The following is an 11,100-nucleotide window of genomic DNA, read 5'->3' as shown; positions in this document are numbered from 1 at the left end:
GAAAAAAAAGATGCTTAATATCTTAAAACAAAGCATTGGACAAAAAAAGAAACAAATTTTAAATAATAAAGAAACCTGAATATTGCAACTTCACGTCTGGGAGCTTTTATTAACAGAAAAAATATGAATTACACGAAATTAAACATGGTATATAAAGAAAAAGAAAATAAAACATTAAACAAAACTCACTCTTTAATAACTTTCAATATCACCATGCAAATAGCCCGAATACGCACAACAGACTGATAAATTAGGTTGTCTCTGGTACAGTTGGAGCTATTGATATATGCTAATATAAAAGAAATAAAAAAATACATGGTAAAGTCGTAGATTTCTAAGTATCAGATCTAACTGACGACCAGTTAAGAGTGCACCTACCACATCATTGAGTGAGATTGGCTTTTTGATCTAATTGAATGTAGAAATGATTTTATACCATTATCTTAATTTTTTTTTCTCCAAATGCCCAGGTTGATCGGAAAAATACAATTGTTGTCGTCAGTGATTTTAGTCACTGTTTATATAATAAAGGGCATATCGATAAAATGCAATGGCAAATTTGTGTTTTTTTGCTCACTGTTTTTAGTCGCAGTCTTTTTTCTCTCTTTTTTTCGCATTTTCAAGTAACGTAGGCTGTACCGTACCGCTGTAATGATTGATGTAGCAACGAAGACACCAAATCTTTTCAGTAGTCAGACAAACTTTGCCCTTCAAGTTCCTTATATTATATAAATAAACCATTCATTTATTTTTTATTCAGGTTAGACTTGGCATTTGAACAATAGCAACGGTATATCACCAAATGTAAGATATGAAACACAGCCAAATTGAGTTGGATGTAATATAACAAACTTTGCATGGCAGGTGTATAGGGTTTAAAAAATGATTCTCTTACCTTGCTCTGCTCGTTATTTGTTAATACTGGAATAAGTCAGGGCTTAAAAAATAAGTGTTTTGATCATGACCTATATGATAATTAAAAAAGAAAAATATATATAAGAGGTGCAGGGACTGTAGAAAAACCTCTTTAAACCTCGTTTTCTAAAAAATATTCCCTTTTTACACATATTCATTACCTTTATCATATTTTTTAGCTTTTGTGTCGTTTATCCGTCTTTGCAAGATTTAACCGGTCATAATATGGTCATTCTGCCTAGTTTAATTTAAGAATTGCTTTTACACGGAATTTGCTTTTTGAAGACATATTTTTGGTTCACAGTGAAAAGAAATTTTGATCGACTTTGTAGTTTTATCCCCTATGAAGCTCATCAATCCACTAATTGAAGTTAGCACAGACAGTTGCGATTGGAAACTTCTAGATTAAAGATTTCATCTACACTTTTTGATTAAAGACTGAGTCATGGGGTTGCAAGGGTCTCAGTCCCTTTCTAATACTGTATTTTAACGATCACTTGGCTTGTTATAGCCCAACATTGATTTTTTGTGCACCGTACATATTGTATCTGGAGCTTATTAAAACTAAGTATTCACTTATACATTTAAACTTCCTATCTTATTTTGACTTTAGGTAATGTTGTTTTCACGGAGAATGAAAATGCTCTTGCCTGTATTTCACCCGAATTCTTATTTGGCAACACTTGTGTTCAACAATGCCCTTATGGAACTTAAAAGTGGATATCCAGTCTTGGGTAATATTTTTAATTTTTCGGTCAATCGGTTAAAAAGTCTTTTGTCTTTCTTGGCATATCAATGTGTCAAATTGAGGGTAAGGATAACCCGCTTTTCGCCTGCCTCCGATACCAGGCGTAACACGTTTCTTTTGATACTAGACACGCGTACATGTCGTTTACATAGTCTCTCATGTTCAATTCACACACGTGCTTAGCTAGACATCAATAATTTACCTCCTGTTTTATAAGTAGCCCTTTTTAGTCCAAAATATTGATAGCAGTAAGTTGATGTCTAGCTAAGCGCACGTGTGAACGGGCTTGTGAAGAAAATCTCCTTTTTATTCCCCTTTGGAAACATGGTGGAATTAGTTCAGTTACAATTCTTTAGCTTAGTTGGAATACTGAATTTTTCTTCTCTGAGCCTCCCTGGCCAAAGGCCCGCTTCTTTTGCTATTATTATTTTTTTTTTATTTTTTTTTTAGTTTTCTTATGTTTTTTCACTTCGACTTTAGATCTTTAACAAAAAATTTGAAAGCCGATGCTTACTTTTGCATCTCGATGGAACTTAATCGTTTTGTAAGACTTAAAATCTTGGGCAGAGGAAGGATTTTTCTCTCCATGAACCCAGACCCCAGAAAAGGACCCCCCTTGATAAATATATCACTTGAATATATTCAAGGACCCCTTGAATATATTGATTTTTTTTAAATTTAGTATATGGATAAGTTACTTGAGGTTCACTTCAAGCTATTAGTAGTACCCATGCAATGATTTTATGATGAGATAAATATTCTGTGTTAGGGAGCTGAAGTTCACATGTCCTAAAAGAACTGTCCTTCCGTGTAAGAAATAAAACCAAGAGTATATTGTCGAATAAGAACCGTTTCTGGGGCCTTCAAGTCTGTGGAGGCATGCGAAAGTGCTAAAATTAAATTTGAAAGAAGGTTGTAGCCTACCCTAATATATCCTTAACGATCTGAGTTGTCAAGGCCTTTAATAGCCTTAGTCTGGCCCTGCCCTTAATTGCTTGGATATTTCAATCTAGGTACTCTCTATTCTTTAAGCTGGGTTACACTTACAAGCCGATGACTATTACTTATGGAAATTAATTAGTAATAATGTCTAATGTACAAGCATCCAAAGTAATGCGACTAAATTAATATTTGAATAATGAGGCCATTAAATTTAAAGGGCCCAAACTTACCTTATTTATGTCCCAAGGCTACCGAGAGGCTTGGGACATATTTCTTTGAAAATTTCTCGTCCACAAATTAATATCCTTAGCAAATAAAATATGTATTTGTAATTTTTAAATAATAGGAAATTGCAGGGTCACAATTGTGGGAATTTCACTTTTTTAAACGGGGGACGTTCAAATAGGCATGTATGCAATTTTTTTTGTAAGAACTGAATTGAAAAGAGTGACGGGGAATCGAAGCATCAAAAATGCGGTTGCAAATGTTAAGCTAGTCAAAAATATTTTGTTAATGCGAAATCGTGTTCTTTAGGCTCCAAAAACAATTTCCTAATCTGGTCACATGAATTATTTAGACCTCTTGTGCAAAAACTTCGTGAAGTGTTGCAACACTTGTAGGATAAAAGGTGCGGAGTGACACACATGATTGTGTCATGCCACAAATATTGTAGGTTCCGTTTCACCTGCATCGTCTTCCATCGAATTTTACTACTAAAGACTAATGATTATCTTTACGAAGCAACGATAAATTTGATAAACTGAATATCTCTTTTTACGGACAACTATATCCACAAAGTTTTGTTGTTTTTTTTCCTGTGTAACGGATCTAGATAGTTTCCAACGGCTGTGGACCTTTCATAAAACGACCATTTATGGTTATGAAGAAACACCTTAAACAACTTATGAAAAAACGGCACGAAAGGTCATATAAGACTTGCTTGTATCAGCAAGCATTCTATTCGGATTGGGGGATCGGGGCTCGAACGCCTCAAACCCGCTGATCCAAAAACTTTAGCTGCGACTCCTTATCATATTTAGTTTAATATCCGACAGGCCCATCAGATGCTGTTGAGTTTAGCTGTATTTTTATTTTATAGGGAGCGCTTCTGTCGGCCGTGCCATTACAGTTGCTTAACCTGTTTTGGTCCATTGGACACAGATTGTGAAAAGTGTCACGGTGACTCGATCCTTCATAAATTACAAAGAGGTAAGAGGTTATTGCTTTACAATGGTATTTGAGGGCCAGACTAGGGTCTCTAAGCTAATGAGATTGTATAAACCCCTCGGACGTTGCCATTCACTAGTGGATTTCAAACATTACTAGCCCATTTTACATTTTCTTCGAATTTTCCTTAGTTCGTACTAAATTGCAGGTACATTTTGTACCTGAAGGCGAGGTGTCTAAAGAGTATAAAGAATTTCAAATTGAAACTCTATTGTCTTTTAATTGGGCTTTCAGATTCTTGAAAACACTTTAAAATTTTGACCAACTGAATTATATCGTGGCCATGCCAGTTTAGGAAAAACTAAATATCCAGGACGTAAAAAAAATGAGCAGCCACTAACGATGGCTAAAATATATGGAATGATGCTAAATAACTGGCAAATTAAAGCAAAAGCGATAGTAGGGGCTAGGAATGTGTCCAAAGAGCGTGTTTGTCACATATTCCATGAAAATTTAGGCATAAGAAAATATGTCAGCGTTTTATATATATGAATTGCTTGCTGGAGCGAGAAGAGTTTTCGTATTGAAAAACTTGGAAATATTTCTATACAAGTCATAAATATATAGTCATAGGTAGCGCAACAATGTTGCCTAAGTAACGAGCCATGTGGCCACAAATTCTTTTTTGGGTTTTAGACCAGAGCACTTCGTATTGAGGGAGTTGTCGCAGAAACTTTGGAAGAGGTTCATTCGATTGGAAATTTAAAGGACTAGTTTTCTTTTAATAGTCAAAAGTGATTGGAGGGTGAATAACCCCCTCCCGTGCCCACCATATCCCCAAACATATCCAATCAAAAGTTTGAGATAGCCATTTTGTTCAACGTATTTGACAGGTCCAGAAATTATGTCTTTAAGGATGAACTTCCCCCCCCCCTCCACACAGCGACTTCAATACCAATCTCATGGCGAATTGGTATGACAAATTTTTACCATATTCAGTATAGGTCGGCTTGGTCATGAAGTTTGATCTTGGTGTTAGTTCTGAAATTCTCAGAAAAAATAGTTAATTAGAAAAAAATGTTTGGTGTAAAATTCTTTCCGTAACCGCTCCAAATGAGAGTTTGTAATGTTTTGTTTATCTTGTTTCGTTTGTCTTTTGTCTAATACAAGTTAGCAAATTTTTTCTATGAAAACGTGAATCAATTGTATCAACTAAGAGTAGCTCATTGCAAAAACATTTAGAACAATATAACATATAGTATAAACTTTAAGTTTTTGACCCAAAATCTTAATCATTCCCAGAGACATTGCATAAGTGATCGGGGTTAGATTTACCAATACAATTTGCAGATTAAAGTTTGGATTTTCGAAGCTCCGCCTCTCTCTTAACAAAATAATGGCTTACAAATTAGGCTTACCATAATCTAAAATTAGAAGAGTTGAAAAATGAAAGAAAAAGGTATGAGTGTTTCAATCTCGAATCTAACTATCTCTTCATCTACAAAAATGTAGATGGGTCTACCCGCTTCGTTTTTCATTAAAATGTCGATGGGTCTACCCGCTTCGTTTTCGATTATGTTTTACATATCATGTCTAGTTGTTTCAAATGTATTCCTCTGCTGTCCAATCCTAATACAATTCTCTCAAAAAAATTTTTGTTAAAAACTTCATTGAAAAAAAAATGATAAAATTATGTGCCTTCGGTGTCTCTTTTCTCTGGCCAGTGCTTTGATTGCCTTCCCCAATCCAATCTGGCCCTGTAACTGACAGAAAAAAATTCCTTCTAGTTTGTGATTACTTATCGTTAATTAATAAAATACTTGAATAAAATACTTCGTTTTGAATTTTGTGTCATTTCACTGTTTCTTATTTTTTTCATCGTATTTTGTTCAATCTAAATCACATAATGCTTTGTTTTGGTTTAAAAACGCCAATTTGCCGCTTCTGGGACTCGCGGTGGCTTCTTGTTTCGGGATTCAATCGCTTGTTTGTTTCTTCTCTTTAACGATACATTAAACTTTGTTTTTAATATTTACACATTGTCTTCCCTCGATGCTTCTTGTAATGTTCCCTTTCTGGTACTTTATGTCAATGACAATCATTATTCTTCACCTACAGGGGTAGAATAACCTTTGGAATTATCATGGTTGAAGCATTAGCCTAGTAAAGTGTAGCCTAGTAAAGAGCTACGAACCGCGGTTCGTAGCAGCTTAATTTAAAAACGTGTTTTTTTCAAAAGAAACTATCTAATTGGAAATAATTCCCACGTAAGACAATTTTGAAAACAATGATTTAAATTGAGATTCAACTGAGCGATAACTTATAATTGAAAGAAGAATTGTTTGAGACTCAAAGACATAAATTGTGTGTAATTGTAATAAAAATTATACCATTGAAATCGCCGTTGTCGAAAACTTTTAACTATAGGTTTACAGCCCCGTCTTGAACAAGAAGGAAAATCACAGTTTTGTATCCATTTTTATTTTCTATTCTTTCTATCTTTGTATTTTCTATCCATTTAATTTTCTTAGAAGCGGATATATCCTCTTTTTATTTTCTTTTTTTAACCAAGAGATGATTGCATCGAGCCAGTGGGGGCAAAAACTGGGAGAGGGCTCATTTCAACGAAAATGAATAGATACGTTTTGATGTTACGCAATAGGTCGTACCTTAACAAAATGCCGTTTTCTACCATTTTGTGCTGTCAAACGTCAATCTTGGCCAAGGTAGGGTCAAAATGTTGGGGAATGCAAAATCCGTTTTAGCCGATCAATTTTTCATGGTGCAAAACAAATAAATAAAGGTTTCACAGCTTTCCATTGTGAAAACTGAGTAATTCATATATTGCCAGGAAAGGAAACGGAGGAAGATGGCCGAAGCCTGCGATACAAACTGGAGAAACAAGTGAAATTGGTGATGTTTTTTTTCCATAAAACGACACATCATAAAAAAATTCAAGTTTTTTAAACTACAGTTCCATCAAAACCAAAGTTGAAAAGACTACTTGTTGATACCAGATTACATGGTGATTTAACATGAAGAAAAAAACGAGGAATTACATGACAAAAGGGGCCTTAAAGAGGCGATCATAAGAATCTTGATATCAGAAAGGGATTGTTTGCCAATACGACCATAACTGTTCTTTTTTCTTAATTTGGCTAATTTCATGCTTCTTATATTCATTTTGGTGCTCTAAATGAATTTGACATGCGTATTGTTTTTTCAGGTCAAAGCAAAGGATCTGAGACATTTTGTCACCCGACGATTCTCGTACAACAGCGCCAAAGTGATAAAAATTGGTATATAGGTCTTTCAACAGCATTGAGCATTACTTTAACATTAATTGTCATTTTATTCGTTTATCTTCTGAAAATTAAGCCTAATGATAGTGCATATCTTCAGTACAATGGATTAAATATTCTTTATACTACGTTGAATGTCCAAAATGAATATGAGAAAATGTAAACTGATAGTAATGATGAGAACTAATCTGTTTAGTTTGTGTGTTTTTCTTATATTTAGTTTAACATTTTTATGGCACGGAAAATAAAGTAGATCGTAACTTCCTTATTTTCTTCTAATAAAGGTTAGGATAAGGGGTCTGCGGAACCCGTGGCGCATCCTTGTGGGTTTCGAAATAGGAAATAGTTCCTAAATATCTTGGCTAATTCGTTTATCAGTTATATGGAAAGTATGGAACAGGTACATAAAGATGGGAAAGGGACCTTAGAGCCCATGTCTTCTGCCCTCCCTTTTGTCCAATCTCCGGGTACCTTTTCTGGCTTCCAGATACTAGCAAAGAGTGTAAGTCACGAATCCATACAAGGAACTCTGGGCAGTAAGATCTATCATTCCCTACTTTGGTGTTAAAGTCACTGGCAAACCAAATGACATCATAAATGGGAATATTTTTTGTCACTGCTTGAAGGGCGTTGCAGAACCTCTTGGGAGCATGTCAGCAATTTTATCATGGAATATCAGATTCATAAGCAGCGCAATCGGGATGCCTAAGTAAACAATGATGTTTGCACAATGTATTATTTATTTTTTGTTTTCCATACCAGGGTATTTCGAATCGAAGGAGTTGTCGTAGAAACTTGGAAAAGGGCTCATTCGATTGAAAATTGGAATGGCTAGTGCCCTTTTTAGTAGTCGAAGGTGATTCGAAGGCCCCTAACACCCCTTCCGCGCCCACACTTTACCCAAACACATCCAATCAAAATTATGAGATAGCCATTTTGTTCGGTGTAGTTGATTTCCAGATAGAAATTATGTTTTTGAGGAGGACACTTTTGAGGAGGGCCGTCAGGGCAAGGGATGTAAGCTATGCCCATGGGGCATATAAGATTTTTATAGAAAGCTTTGTCGTACAAACTTAAAAAAAAGTCTCATTCGATTGGGAATTCAAAGGGCTAGTGCCCTTTTTAATAGTCGAAAGTGATTGGAGAGCAACTAACCCCCGTCTCACGCCCACCTTTTCCCCAAACACATCCAATAAAAATTTTAAGATGGTCATTTTGTTCAACGTAGTTGAACAAAATGGAACAAAATTAGGTCTTTGAGGATGAAAGTGTTGTCGGTATTTGAAAGTGTCTTTGAAAGTTAGTCGTAGAAACTTCAAAAAGGGCTCATTTGATTTGAAATTGAAATGGCTAGTATCCTTTTTAACAGTCGAAAGTGATTGGAGGGCAAATAAAACCCCTTCCACGCCCATCAATTATCCAAACACATCCAATCAAAATTTTGAGATACCCATTTTGTTCAACGTAGTTGAAAGGTCCGGAAATCATATCTTTGAGCTGGATACTCCCCCCACAGTCTTCAGGGCAAGGCTTGTAAGTTATGCCCTGGGAACATAAAAGGTTTTTATTGAAAGCATTGTCATAAAAAGGAAAGAGGACTCATTCGATTGGAAATTCAAAGGGCTAGTGCCCTTTTTAATAGTTGAAAGTAATTGGAAGGCAACTAACCCTCCTCTCACGCCCACCATTCCCCAAAATATTTTTGGGGGACATCGTGTTGAACTATTTTTTTTCCATTTTAGGGCACTTCGTATCGACGGATTTTCCGCAGCAGCTCTGAAAAGGGCTCATTTGACTGGAAATTGGAATGGCTAGTGCCCTTTTTAACAGTCAAAAGTGATTGGAAGGCAACTAACACCCCTTCCACGCCCACCATTTCTCCAGACACATCCCAATCAAAATTTTGAGATAGCCATTTTGTTCAACGTAGTTCATTTCCAAATACAAATTATGTTTTTGAGTAGGACACTCCCCCCACAGCCCTCAGGGCAGGGGATGTAAGCTATGGCCTGGGTGCATATAAGGTTTTTATATAAAATATTGTCATAGAAACTTCAAAAAAGACTTGTTCGATTGGAAATTCAAAGGGCTAGTGCCCTTTCTCTTGATTGAACGTGATCGGAGGTCAACTAACCCCCCTCTCACCCCCACCTTTTCCCAAACACATCCTATGAAAATTTTGAGTTAGTCATTTTATTCAACATAGTTGAACGAAATGGAACAAAATTAGGTCTTTGAGGATGGACCCCCCCCCCCCCAGAGCCTGCAGAGCAAGGATTCTAAGCTATGCCCTGGGGGCATATAAGGTTTTTCTAGAAAGCGTTGTCGTAGAAACTTCAAAAAGGGCTGAACCATTCAACTTACTGTGATCATTCCATTCTTTTTCTGGCGGGTCTGCGCCCATTTTTTAATACTAGTGATATGCAGGATTGTATTGGAGATTAGATTATTAGAGAATTAGAGCATTGTATTTCCGTCGCTGTAAATTCCTTTTATATCTTCGTCGTTGGTATAGGAACCGAGAGGTTATTCGAATGTTTAGTGCCACCAATATATTGACATCAAACAGTTCGTGGTAACAAACTGCAAGTAAGGAGCGACCCGGCTCAATAGTAACCGAAACTCTAAAAAACGGAATTTTGATACCAATAGATACATCGAGAGAATTAGACTTTTATGCTGATTTCAAATATATAAGTTTAGTCTTGCCCATCAAAAGTTACGCGCCTGAGAAAATTTGCCTGATTTTTGAAATAGGAGCGAAACACTCCCTAAAAGTCATAGAACCTGAATGAAAATCAAACTATCATTCAGCGTATCAGAGATCCCTACTGCAGAGGTTTCAAACTCCTATCTGCAAAAATGTAGAGTTTTGTATTGTTTGCCAGAAGAAAGATCACGGATGCGTGTTCATTTTTTTTTTTCCAGGGATGATATTACCCCTTGACAAAAACATGCCTCCTATACAAGTCCAAACATATCCCCTAGCTAGCGATACTCCCCTACGATGCTTTTTCAGACACACGCCCCCAGCTAGCAAAACTCCCCCATGTTGTTTCTAGACAAAATTTCCAGGTGCTAGAAATCCCCCGCAAAGCTTTTCTATTAAAAGCTACAGAGAACTTTTCCCTATCAAAGTATGCTATATATAGGCATGTTAAAGACATTTCCTCATGAGTTTATTTTAAGCAATTGAAGACACAACAAGTACATTAACAATGGATAATACCTATGAGCAAATAAGTGCCTTTCTCTCTATAGTAACCACCCCCCCCCAAAAAAAAAATATATTTATACTTTACTTTGTTTCAAACATACTCTTTTTTCTACTGTGTTGCCCTTCCTCCCACTATTCATTACCATTTAATTCGTTCGAAAAAGTATTATTTATTCAAAAAGTATCCTTTCTAATCATGCCTTTAAAACTTTAGAACCGTCTCTCTTGGCGATCTAAACAGAGAATTTCATCAAATGTGTCAAAATCCTTTCGTGCATGCATTACCTAAATTAACAAAACAAGGCAGAACCCTCTCAAAGGGTGTCTGGCGGACAAGGAAGGGTTCTTGTCAAGCTTGTGGCTTCGAATAATTCTAGACGGTCTGAAAAAGGGACGAATTGTCTGCAAAATTAATTGGCAATAGAGATATTTTACGACGTGGAAATTATGTAAAAGGCGAGGGAATGCTAACAGCCCTTTAGTGTGCACATTTTTAGGTACATCTTGAAATGACTCGCGGGAAAACGAGAGCCATTATTCTTTTTCTAGCTTTACTATTGTCTATTATTTAATTCTATACCTTTCTTTCGAAAAAATTTCTTTTATATTGACAGGGGGAGCGTGAAAACTAAGCTATTTAACTTTGATATACAAGGCTAGAAAGTAATGTCTTTAATTGAGGAGAATTGGTAAAATTAGACTTGCGTCTCTTGCACTCTAAACAAAGACATGTATTATTAAGAAAGCGGAAGGGTCACTTTTGCAGTCAATTATACCTTTTGAGGGGGGGTGTTCTATTTTCAAATGGC

General features: G+C 35.9%; 1 long non-coding RNA gene across 1 annotated transcript; it reads left to right on the top strand.

Moving 5' to 3' along the window:
* The first annotated feature begins 1,498 nt into the window (after positions 1-1,498).
* On the top strand, positions 1,499-7,248 carry LOC148941054 (uncharacterized). Its single transcript, XR_016143383.1, has 3 exons — positions 1,499-1,649; positions 3,705-3,814; positions 6,999-7,248. It is a non-coding gene; the product is annotated as an uncharacterized LOC148941054 (long non-coding RNA).
* The last annotated feature ends 3,852 nt before the right edge of the window (positions 7,249-11,100 follow it).

Source organism: Artemia sp. Qi Xiang Cuo, chromosome 19 (genome assembly GCF_049724085.1).
Source record: "Artemia sp. Qi Xiang Cuo chromosome 19, ASM4972408v1, whole genome shotgun sequence".
NCBI classification, from domain to species: domain Eukaryota; kingdom Metazoa; phylum Arthropoda; class Branchiopoda; order Anostraca; family Artemiidae; genus Artemia; species Artemia sp. Qi Xiang Cuo.
The sequence above is the reverse complement of the archived record's forward strand: the minus strand, read 5'-3'. Positions and strand labels throughout refer to the sequence as shown.